The 12,474-nt window shown below is 32.1% G+C and overlaps 1 protein-coding gene across 3 annotated transcripts in view; it reads right to left on the bottom strand.

The window, feature by feature from the left end:
• LOC127703831 (epidermal differentiation-specific protein-like) overlaps positions 1-12,474 on the bottom strand; it is a 108,950-nt gene that overhangs the window by 13,757 nt on the left and 82,719 nt on the right. The window contains exon 1 of one of the 3 annotated variants that reach the window (XM_052207922.1): positions 361-397. The exons of 1 other annotated variant lie outside the window; for it this stretch is intronic. The gene's annotated coding sequence lies outside the window, so the exon portion shown is untranslated. Of the gene's footprint in view, positions 1-360; positions 398-12,474 lie in introns of those variants that run through there. One more of the 3 variants, XM_052207923.1, reaches the window with a different exon arrangement.

The following is a 12,474-nucleotide window of genomic DNA, read 5'->3' as shown; positions in this document are numbered from 1 at the left end:
TTAAAAATTTTGCCCACTAACCCCTACTTTTTTCCATAATTTGATTACATATAGTATAAAAATATCATCTCTGAAAATCTTATAAAATCCTTGTTATTTTATCGTTTTTGAAAGAAAAAAGATGCGTATGTTAAATGTATGAAAAATCTAGAGACAATGATTTCCCGCAAAATTTTCAATGGCTTATATCTCAAAAACATGCACACGGACCTTCATTTTTTTCTTCTCTTTTAGTTTCTTTATCTATATACTATCAATTTATAACAGTCTTTTAAATAGCTTGTTATTTTGAAACAGAGTAGCGAACATCCTTAAAGAATAAAATACGATAGTTTGAAATAAACATTTTAAAGTACTTACATGCGTTTTCGAAAGTTTAACCTACAGTTTTCTAAGTGCTCTACTACTTAGGGTATTTATACAAATTATATTTATTAAATTAAGAAAAACACTATAACAACGCAGAAATAAACTTTGCACACGAAAGAGCAACATTACTTTATAATGATATGCAAATAATCTAGTAATGATAACCGGATCTTTATTGACGAAATAAATCATTTAACTATGTATCTGGGATAATATTACTTTATATGATACACTACAACATAAATATTTGTAAATATTTGTAAACAGTGATGTGTAAATCTGGTACATTGTTGTAATGTTCCAGTTTTGTTTCGTTACAATTTGGGGAAAAAATGTTTGTTTATTTTCCAGCCGCTATGACAGTCATGGAAGGATGATTGCTAAATCTGATAAATAAATTCATCATAGATACAAGGATTAAAATTTCGTACGCGAAAATACAATAGACTCAACAGTGACACTCAAATCATAAAAGTTTAAAAACGCCAAATAAAGCAAGAAGATGAAGAACGTTAAGGATCCACAATCACGAAAGGTTTTGCTAATTACAGCTAAGGTTATCTATTCATGGGGAAGAAAATCCTTTGTATTTCGAAAATCCAAGTTTTGTTAACAGTTAATTCAAATTTATGACCATATATGAATGTTAACTCATGTCGACACAGATTCTGAAGTGCTGACTACTGGGCTGATGATACCCTCGTAACTGTTAGACGTAAGAACAATTGGCATGGCATATGATAAGATTTTGCGGGGGAATTCGATGTTTGCTTAATTTACCATGGTTCACTTAAACGCACTTTATGACAATACCACTGAGTACATCAAAATGACGTTTTTACAGTATTTAAAATTAACAAAAAAAAAATGAGTTTGCTATATATCCGCGTATTATATGTTATAAATTAACACTTTAAGAAGGCGGATTTTCTGTATAAAATGAATAATTTTGTTGACTTTTGAAGCCCAAACTTTCTATTGCTTTAAATGCGCTAAAGATAGATCGAAAATCTATGCCAATTCTGACAAATAGGTTGCGGGAATTTCTCGCTGCATTGAAGACCTGTTGGTGACCTTCTGCTGTTGTCTGTTCTATGGTCGGGTTGTTGTCTCTTTGACACATTCCCCATTTCCATTCTCAATTTTATTTTCCTTCACCTTTATCTGTTTAGCAGTGTGTAATATGTCAGAACGTGAAATTTTATTACGTTACGATAAGAGTTTATGAAAACAGAAGTGACAACTCTTATTCAGAATTTAGAAATTCTATAAGAAATTCTAAAATTAATGTTATTTTGGATTAACAATTATAGTTAGGATTTGAGTCTGTCCTCATTCTATACTAAAATTGAAAGGCGATCACGTTTACTCATTGTTTTTTTTATAAATATGACCAAAAAAAACAATGTTCTTAAACGAGAGTCTGGATAGGGTTACAGACTAGAGAATAATGGAAAAAATAAACAAAGAAAATTTGGGAAACTCTACAGATGATACGTTTTCATTCTTTGAAAAAGTAATCATTTTGAAAAAAAAAACCATTGAAATATATTTGACGCACGTCTACGGAAGGTTAAAAGCTTGTGTGTCTTGACAGAAAATAGCATTTGTCAGTCTTAGTAATGGTTATCATTCCAATTTAATCCAAATAAAAGCCACGGGTAAAGGAAGTTATACTAAAAAAGTATGATCGATTTCCTTTTTAAGAACAGTGAGGACTCCCATTTTGTGGGAACCAACCTCCCTCTTATATGTAATCGGAGATAATGATAGACTAAATTTAAGTGACTTTATTTCAAACGTGTCTTTGTTGCATTTCGATCAATGTTGTTGATATTCTTCTTTTGATTTCTCTTAAGCTATTTAAATTTACGAAGGATATATATGCGTGTTCAAAAGAACAGCCAGTAGAAAAATAAATTGAAGTTGGTACGCGAGGAGTTTATACCAATGTTAATTCTGTTTTTATCTTAGTTTTTTTTTTGTTTCATTATAACTATTTTCCAGAACGCTTTATCTTGAACTTATAATCAATCCGCGCGCAGACATGCAAAACATGAATAGTTCCAATTCTCAGTGTTTATAAATAAAAAGATGTGGTATGAGTGCCAATGAGACAACTCTCCATCCATGTCATAATATATAAAAAGTAAACAGTTATGGGTGAAAGTACGGCCTTCAACACGGAGCCTTGGCTCACACCGAACAGCAAGCTATAAAGGGCCTCAAAATGACTAATGTAAAACAATTCAAATAGGAAAACCAACAGTCTAATCTATACAAAAAACGAGAAACGAGAAACACCTATGAACCACACCAACAAACGACAACCACTATACAACAGGCTCCTGATCGACTTAGGACAGGTGCAAAAAAATGCAGCACGGGATGAAACTGTTTGTTACTACATTATCCACTGGATGCTACAATAAACAATTAACCAAAAGCATATTCATTATTCATTGTTATGTATGGCCGGAAAAAAGAATTTTAGCAGAGAAAAGCTACTTCCGGTCAAGACATTTTTTGCTATTTTCCCGCTAGCTGGAAGAATAGCCACTGCCTATTTTTAAACACCGTGTAATTCCAAAATCCATAGTCTTCAAATTTGTATTCAGTAAACGTTTGATAACGTCTTGTCAGTCCGTCATCATTGTCTTCTAACTGACATCACTTTCGTGTAACTGTTATTGACTCAGCGAGTAGTTGGTCGAGGTCGGTTTCTTAATAAAAAATATTGATTTGTTTTAGGCATTATTGATCGGTTTGACATAATATGTAAATAAAGTCATGATAGATACCAGGATTAAAATTTTACACACATCATGTTCACACGCAGCGATGTTTATTTCAAGAATCATCACAAAAGTTGTTATACACCTTGTGATTCTGTGAAATGTCATCATATGTGATAATTAGCAGCCATAGTTTTAAGATTTACAAATTATTTTACTTATTTGAAAGATTTATTAACGACTTGTCCCATGTCGACTTGTTTGTCTATAGTCTTTTTTGCTTTAAAAGTCAATTGTATCGTCTCTCCTTCGGCATACTTGTTTGTATTTCCCATGACGCTTTTCTTTTTGTCCCTTTAAATTCTTATCCAATTTGCTGTCAATAGAATTCAGACTGTTCATTTTACTTGTTTTAAGGATAAAAAAAAAATATCACCAATATACCAATAAAATCTTTTTATGAATAAATTATCACAACAGTCGTAAATACATTTGTTATTTAATTTACTAAATCAACAATTAACCACAAGAGAACAATTTGTAGTTAGGTGTATTATTTCCTCTGTTTCTACTGTAGTTGTGAGGTTTTGAAACGGTTTTGTTGTGACTTGAAGTTGTAATTGGAACTTTTTGTAATGCAGGGTATTAAATAGTACGGTTAATTTAAATTTCATAATATTTTAACAATCACATGCCAATCAATACAGTAACATTTCATCAGATATTTTTTTTTCCATTCAAGATCAATACAATCTGTTTTTATCCAGGCATCTGTTGACATGTCAGGCAGGGGTACATAAAAAATGAAATTCAGTACAGTTCGGATAAAACCAGTCGGACCAAATCCATGGAGCTCAGTTTGTTCTCAACAAACATGTGAAAAAGTATGCGTGGGTGTAACTGGCTGCTTATTTTCCTGAATGTAGACACAGAGTCACAATCAAAAATCGTTATTGTCACTTAAGAAAAAACACAAGCTGTATTCATGAGGGTCTGGATGGGGTCCCTCATTTCTTTATTCTTTCATTTTTTATATCAGTTTTCTCTATTCTTTATTTATTTTGCTTTTTATTCTCTATTCTTTATTTTTATGTCACACTTTTCTCTATTCTTTATTATTTTGCTCTTTATTCTGCTATATTTGCCCATTATTTTTTATTCTGTAAACCCAATCAAGACCCTCCTATATATCACTCATTGACATCGGAATGTTGCTCGTACTGTTTGGATGCAGTAAAATGTGGTTTATGCCTTTATATTTTACAGGGTTTTGCATGAGAGAGCTGTCTACCGTTAGTTTATTTTATTTTATTTGTCCTATTCCCTTAAATTTATAAGCTTATTTTATCTTTGCCCGTAGTTTGGTTTTACTGATATTTTTCTGTGTTTGTCATATCTTTCATATGTTTTACTCAGGGAGATTTCATTTGATTTTTATGGTGGGGGGAGGGGGTAGTGGGGAAAGGGGGTTGGCTAGGATGAATAATGTTGTCCTGCTTTTTTTAAGTTGTAATCTCTGTCCTGCCTTTTTATTTTTCATTCTATTCGGTCCTGCCTTTTTTATTAGTTTTTTTTACATATATTGTCATCCTGCCTTTTTTTTTTTGCAAAGTTGCTCATCCTGTCTTTTTTCACTCAAAACTCCTGTCCTGCCTTTTTTTTCGAATTTCATCCTAGCCCTTTTCTATGTTCAGTGGACCGTGAAATTGGGGTCAATACTCTAATTTGGCATTAAAATTAGAAAGATCATATCATAGGGAACATGTGTACTAAGTTTCAAGTTGATCGGACTTCAACTTCACCAAAAACTACCTTGACCAAAAACTTTAACCTGAAGCGGAACATGCAGACGGACGAACGGAAGAACAGACGCACAGACCGAAAAACATAATGCCCCTAGGTGGGGCATACAAATACAAACACAATATTAAGTTTATTAAATTCCTGTCACGTGAAACAGTCCAGTAACAATCAAGACAATCAGATAAACAATTTGCTGTCTCTGATGTTGCGTTAGTAACTTGGTGTCTACTATAAAGGCTGTATGCAGTTGTCCGGTTTGAATGAGTACTATGTGTTTAAACTAGATATCATTGAGATGGGAGCCATCTCTGTGGGCCCCGGTGTGAATAACGTGTGGTAAAAAAATTGTATCTTTACCATAGGACATGGGGTTACTGAAACCCAAGTTTTTGACCTTTACCTTTGACCTAGGAAGTTGTACATACATTATGACACACCCTCTAGTGGTGGTTTATTACATGTCAAGTATAAACTTTGAAATCATAACGGTTCTCAAGATATAGAGCGGACACAATCTTTACCATAGGACATGGGTTTGTCAACTGAAACCAAAGTTTTTGACCTTTGACCTAGTAAGTTGTACATACATTATGACACACCCTCTGGTGTTGGTTAATATACATGTCAAGTATAAACTTTGAAATCATAACAGTTCTCAAGATATAAAGCGGACACAATCTTTACCACAGGACATGGGGTTGTCAACTGAAACCAAAGTTTTTGACCTTGACCTTTGACCTAGGAAGTTGTACATACATTATGACACACCCTCTGGTGTTGGTTAATATAACTGTCAAGTATAAACTTTGAAATCATAACGGTTCTCTAGATATAGAGCGGACACAATTTGTTATGGACGGACAGACAGATGTATGGACGGCCGGACGGACGTACAGACTGATCACTATAGGGTGACTCGCCATTCGGTGGCGCCCTAATTATCGGTTGTTGGAAAATTAGTTTACCATTAACGAGAAGCATATAGTACTCTATTTTACGCTGTGTTTGTAACTCATCGGAGAGTTGCTCATTGAATAGGTTAAGTAGCTCTAGGACTGTTTCCCAACAGGTGTATGCCATTCTTTAGAAACCATAGGTTTGATAAGTTGTTTGCACCAAGTTCTATGCAGAGATCTATCATGCTCTTGAAGGTATCAAGTGGTAAGTACTTGCTAATTTATGTGATACATAACCTTGAAAACATCAATAATGGCTTTCTGTGCTGAAGATGTAATGTTGATGGACATGTCATTGACAGCCTGGTTGAGTATTGTTGGTATGCCTAAGGGCACCAGTTGTATCCCTTAAATAGCAGGTTTGCTTCCGTTTTGCCATGAATTACAGTGTATGACCAAAATCAGTTAAGATTCGTCAAAATGGCAGATTTACAGATTACAGAGTCTATAATGTAGTGGCTGTCGTTTGTTAATATTTATCATATTTGTTTTTCGTTTAATCCCTTTATACATACATGATACTGTTAGTGTTTCTCGTTTGAATTGTTTTCCATTTGTCATGTCGGAGCCTTGTGAAGCTTGCTTAACGGTTTGTGTTTTGACCCATAGTTGTTAACTTCTACGCAATGGGTCTCTGATAGAAACATTTCTCATTGAGAGTCATACCACATCTTCTTATTTTAAAATCAATCATATTTAATTCATAAATTTAAAAACACTTACAGCTAACTTGATATTTTTGTTTGAAATAATAATTAATTGTCTAATTGTACTGTAGAAATTTACTCAAGGGAACTAACTTAAAACAACAACAATTGTTCTTTTATATTTAAATATTCCTGTTTCACAGAGGAACCTCTATACAAAAACTTGCGACAAGAGACGATATTTCATTCCCTATTGTGCATTCTAATTTGTTGGCCGATGATATTCTTTTAGTCCATTTTTTTAGTGTTTTTATTTTACAACTTGTTCACTATGCCTGTGTCTGCAATGAAATTGTAGATTTTAACGAACCTAATATATGTATAAATGTTAAGTTATCAAGTCAGAGATTTCATTACCACAGATGAATTCAAACTTCAAATTCTTTCATAGATACAAAGATGTGGGTTGGAAGTTTGGCTGTACCTGTATAATTCATATTATAAACAGGATATATATATCACACCCTAAGTTTTACAGTGATGTTGTTTATAGAGCCCGTAAAGTTAGATACTATCCATGTAAACTCATTGATCATTTAAATAAACTTATGCCAAATGGTTATCAATTTGAACTTTGTAGTGAAATATTTAAATACTGTTTCCATCGGTACTAGCATTTATATTGTTGATTTTTAAATTAAAACATAACTATATATATGTTTTACTATAAATGTACAATCATAAGAACTTATGTTTCTACATCCTGTTGATACTTTTTACTTATGTTTTGGAATTGCACACGGTAGTGTGTTTCTCAGACTGTTTATGTCGTATTTATACTAAATCCATTGGATGTGTACTGATTGATTATTTAGTCTAGGAGATCATGATTTATTTATTAGTTGTAATTGGCTTTGAACAAATTTTCACAACTTTCAGTAACTGCAAGTACTAAGAATAGAAAAATGCTTAGGAATAGTCAATTTCATTCATGGGTGGACCTGGGAGGAAATATTGAAATTCATCTAATTTTTGTGTCTTATGTTTTTAGTTAGTTGTATTTGTGCCTTGTACATGTACCACTCTATTGCATTAAGCCATTTGTATCTGATTGCTTTAATGTTGTGCTGTTACACCACCGTCCAGGTTAGGAAAGGGTTGAATACTCACAAGCATGTTTAATCCAATCACATTTGTTATGTGTCTGTCCCAAGTCAGGAGCCTATACTGATATGGTTGTTATTGGTTCTTGGACGTCATATTTGTTTTTCATAAATTGTATTGTTATACAGTAGGCTGTTAGATTTCTCGTTTGAATTGTTTCACATTTAGTCATATCATGTTTTGATTATTGTTGAAGGCCGTAAGGTGTCCTACAGTTGCTAAAATCCATGTCATTTGAACTCAGATGGATAGTTGTCTCATTGGCAACCATACCACATCTTCTTGTTTTTATACAAACTACTCCAACATTTATTAATCATTGTAATGATATAAGTTCATTAGAATTATATAAATAATTGCTTTCTTGCAGCTGTGTAAGCTACATGTGACTTACATATTTACTGAAGACGTTTTATAAAATTACAAAGAAAACACATATTGCCATTTCATGCACATATCCTTCATTCATACTTAAAAGTATTTTTTTGAAGTCTTTTGTCCTTAGAATGGAGTCATATGCAGTTCATTCTACAACATACAATTTCTTTAAATAAAAAAGATCAACACAAATCAAGATTATACACTGTCCACACTAGGGACTATATTCGTATATGATCAGATATAAGGTATAAAACGGACAGACAAGATTGTTTGCTATAAATATAACATTAAAAATAATACAGAAAATATGGATTGTTATGATGGCTTTGATAATTTTGTTTCGTTGAATTCAGTATGGAAATCAAAGTGCTGGCATCCATAAAACACGCCCTTTTCTGTTATCGTGCGTTCTTTGTCTCCTCTGTAATACAGTGTAGCTGTGAATGGAACGTTGATAGTTCCTTGTGTGAGTTTTGTTGTCATGGTAACTCTACAAGCATACAAAAGGATATAAATTTCATAAAAAAGTTAAGATTTTTAAAGTTTCTAATTGGCTTAAAAATGCGTTAAATCATTAAATAACTCCTTTAAAGAGAATGTTTACTCTACAAGCATATAAAAGGATATACATTTCATACAAAAAGTTAAGATTTTTAAAGTTTCTAATTAGCTTAGAAATGCGTAAAATCATTAAATAACTCCTTTAAAGAGAATTTTAACTCTACAAGTATATAAAAGGATATAAACTTCATACAAAAAGTTAAGATTTTTAAGGTTTCTAATTGGCTTAAAAATGCGTTAAATCATTAAATAACTCCTTTAAAGAGAATTTTAACTCTACAAGCATACAAAAGGATATAAATTTCATAAAAAAAGTTAAAGATTTTTAAAGTTTCTAATTGGCTTAAAAATGCGTTAAATCATTAAATAACTGCTTTAAAGAGAATTTTATTATTATTCAAACAATTTTTTGAAAAATTTTTAATAGATTTTTGTTTTTGCTATCTAGTAACGGAGAATATCGGTTCGAAATGAGCTTTGTTGCTTTGTTCTTGCATCGTAAAAAAAAAACTTGGTGAAAATTAAATAAACCAAACCTTTAACACAGACATATGTCTCGTCTTTTTGCTATTTTGACAGAAAAATGCATATGTTGATATCAAAAATAGCTATACTTCAACGTGAAAATTATGCAAAATATTCAAAGTTAATGAACCATGACTGAAAGTACAGGACCAAACAATCTCCATAGAAATGAGGCATGCCAATGTTAATACAATTGCATACCAAATATCATTGACCTACCACTAGTGGTTCCCCCTAAACTAACCTAATCACAAACGCATACATGTTCATATAAACTAAGCAAAAGTTTCAAAATAAATAGACCATGAATTAAGAGTCTGGGCTAGATAATCTTCATGGAAATGAGTTGTGCCAATGCTTATACAACTGCATACCAAATATCATTGACCTAACCATGTGGTTCTTCATAAAATGACCTAATCACAAACTCATACATCGTACATGTAAACTAATATTTGGCCATATTTGGCCCCTATTATTAAGTTCAATGTTTTAAGATAAAAAATGTTTTAAGTCAATTTAAATAGCATAGCACAAAATATAAATTTGTTATTGCTATTTTTTAAAGAATGGACAAAAATGCAAGATTAATTATTGCGATTTCAAGAAAATTTTATACAGATATATGTATCAGATATCAGAATGTGAGTTCTTATTTTTGGGATACTAAACCAGTAGTTAACATTTTTCACTTAAATAAAAACCACACAATGATTTCTGAATTTACAGTACATGTATTTTATACATACGTAGAATAGGATGGAATTTTTGACGGATACTTTGCAACCCACTTTTCATGTTTTGTCATTTTTGTTCCCACAGCACTCCCAACACTAACAGACATCTCAGCACTAATACTAGCTTCTTTTTTACCAACTAACGTAACTCCAACATTTGCTGTCATTGTTGCTGTAACGAGATATTATGCCATTTTTATGTTCTTGACCAAAATTATATATTAGCAGATAACATCACGATATATATAAAGCAGAGAAAATTGGTAGGGCAATCTTAAATGTGTTATTTGAGATTCTGAACTAATTTAAGATGGGTATAACCAGAGCGAATAAAATTACATCCCTGTATTGCAGAAATAAAGGGCTAGGGCTAATTCACATGTAGAAATTTTTCACGATCTGGATGACAATTAAACTTACTGATTCTATATGGGGATCTGGATGGGGTTTACAAATTTGTAAATAATGGACAAACATAAAGAATAGAGACAAACAGAAAAAAATAAGGATATCAAGGAAACAAGTAACCAAAATGATTGTTGTATGATATTCAAAGAATCATAATAATTGTTATTAATATAGTTTATTGGCTTCAAGCAACTGTGTTCTTGTACCTTAATGTGCATGAAGGAATGTCACAACAAATCACTAAACATTTAACGCTCTTAATTATATAATTCACTATAATAGTTATATTAATTTTGCATTAATTGGGTCAATATCCCTACTGCGCCTCAACTTGAGGAACACAAAAGTTGTGCATAAACAAAAAATCTCTGTGTAGTGATATTGGACGTGTTTCTATTTTTAACAAGTGACTGAGCTTAACCATTTGTGTTAATTTGAAAAGTAGAGGACCATAGAATAAATGTGTAAAAACTATGCAGTTATTAAATGCATGCAAAGTATTAAATTTTCAAAGAACTTATTATGTGAAAAAAAGAGATTTTTACCACCAGGAGCCACATCACGAAAGGATTTTCAGGGTGTGCTAATTTATGGAAAAATGAATAGCACTTCGTACCCCGAAAATTTAACCACATATGTAAAAATATCTCAGCTTCGAAATGAGCCATCATGCATATCAAAGTTTACGATATGGACTGTGCTACAGAGGAAACGTTACCATTACCGCCTATGTAAAATTAATTACGCATATTGCCCCAATTGTATGAAAATCAACTCTATGAAATTTCTAAACTGGACAGTAACAAGCCAATAACAACGCAATCCATTGTGAAATTACTGTCTGCTTAATTCTTTGAGATTCCCATAATGACACATACTGGAAAATATCTTATTTTTCGTGACTTTCCCCATAGAAAAGTAACGTGAATATCAATTGCTGCGATAATGTAAAAGTTGTGTTAATAAATAAATAAAATTTAAAAATTGTGAAAAAAAAAATCGCCACAAAATTGGCTAGAAATTACTAAATGCGAAATAAAGTACAAGTAAAAATAAGTCGGTTTTATAGTTGTTTTACCTGATACTTTGGTTCCTTTGTCCCACCTGAATTCATACGTATTTTCCCTTTGTATCGTTATTTCTTCCGTTTCTGACAGAGTCTGTTCTACTGAGGTATTATTGACCTGAGTCCAGCTGAAGACAGTTGAGGGGGTCCTACTTATTTGTTTCTTATCCAAGTCATAATCAATTTCAGCAACTTCATCTCTCCCGAAGGCTTTTTTAAAAAATGAAAATTATAACAATAAGAAAAATGATGAAAGGTTACAGATGATTGATTTTTGATTGCTTAATGTCCAGTGACAAATATTTCACGCATGTTCAGGACAAGATCAAATTAACAATTAAGATGATAGAAACAGTAAACATAAAAAACATAAGGGCTGTTCCATTAAAACATACATTGTACCCAGGGAAGGCACTTTGAAACTAGAGTGACCACCCATAGAAGCGATTTAAGAGTCCTGCATATATTAAAATCAGTACAACACAATATTTCATACCCACCCATAGTGGCAAATTTATTAAGTTGCCTTCCCTGGGTCCCATGTATACTTTTATGGAACAGCCCTAAGGAAAACACATTAAAAATGAGAATGGTTAAGTCTTACTGAAACATTCAAGTTACGAAAGGAGATATTAATATCTTTTGTCAATCTGTTTCTTTTTTTTTACCGTACTTTTTTTAACACCTTGCAGACATTAACTATTACTATAAGGAATGTAAATCAATGTTAAAAAACAAAATCTAACTTATACAGTGTCTTGTGGTTGCTACCATATTAACTTCAGGACAACACATCAAGACAATCAAAATAGATATTCCATCGACCTATAAAGTGTGCCAAATTACTAAGGGTTATCTTTTTTGACTTTGTGCACATTCTGAAACAATCTTTGTTTTGCCTAAATGTGAATGGTAATTTTGATTGATGAAAAAAATCATGCTGGAATTCATTATTATTATTTTGCAAACATTGCACAGTTCACGTTTTGCTAAATCATGTAAATATTCCTTTCACTTTGTTCTTACCAAGTGGCTGATCCAGGGGATGTTCCTGGTGTTGGAACCCTCCCTTTTCATTTGACAACTAATGCTTTTGTATGGGGATATTTGGTTGGAACCTTA

Source organism: Mytilus californianus, unplaced genomic scaffold (genome assembly GCF_021869535.1).
Source record: "Mytilus californianus isolate M0D057914Y unplaced genomic scaffold, xbMytCali1.0.p SCAF_52, whole genome shotgun sequence".
NCBI classification, from domain to species: Eukaryota; Metazoa; Mollusca; class Bivalvia; order Mytilida; family Mytilidae; genus Mytilus; species Mytilus californianus.
This window is presented reverse-complemented; position numbering and strand designations above follow the sequence as displayed.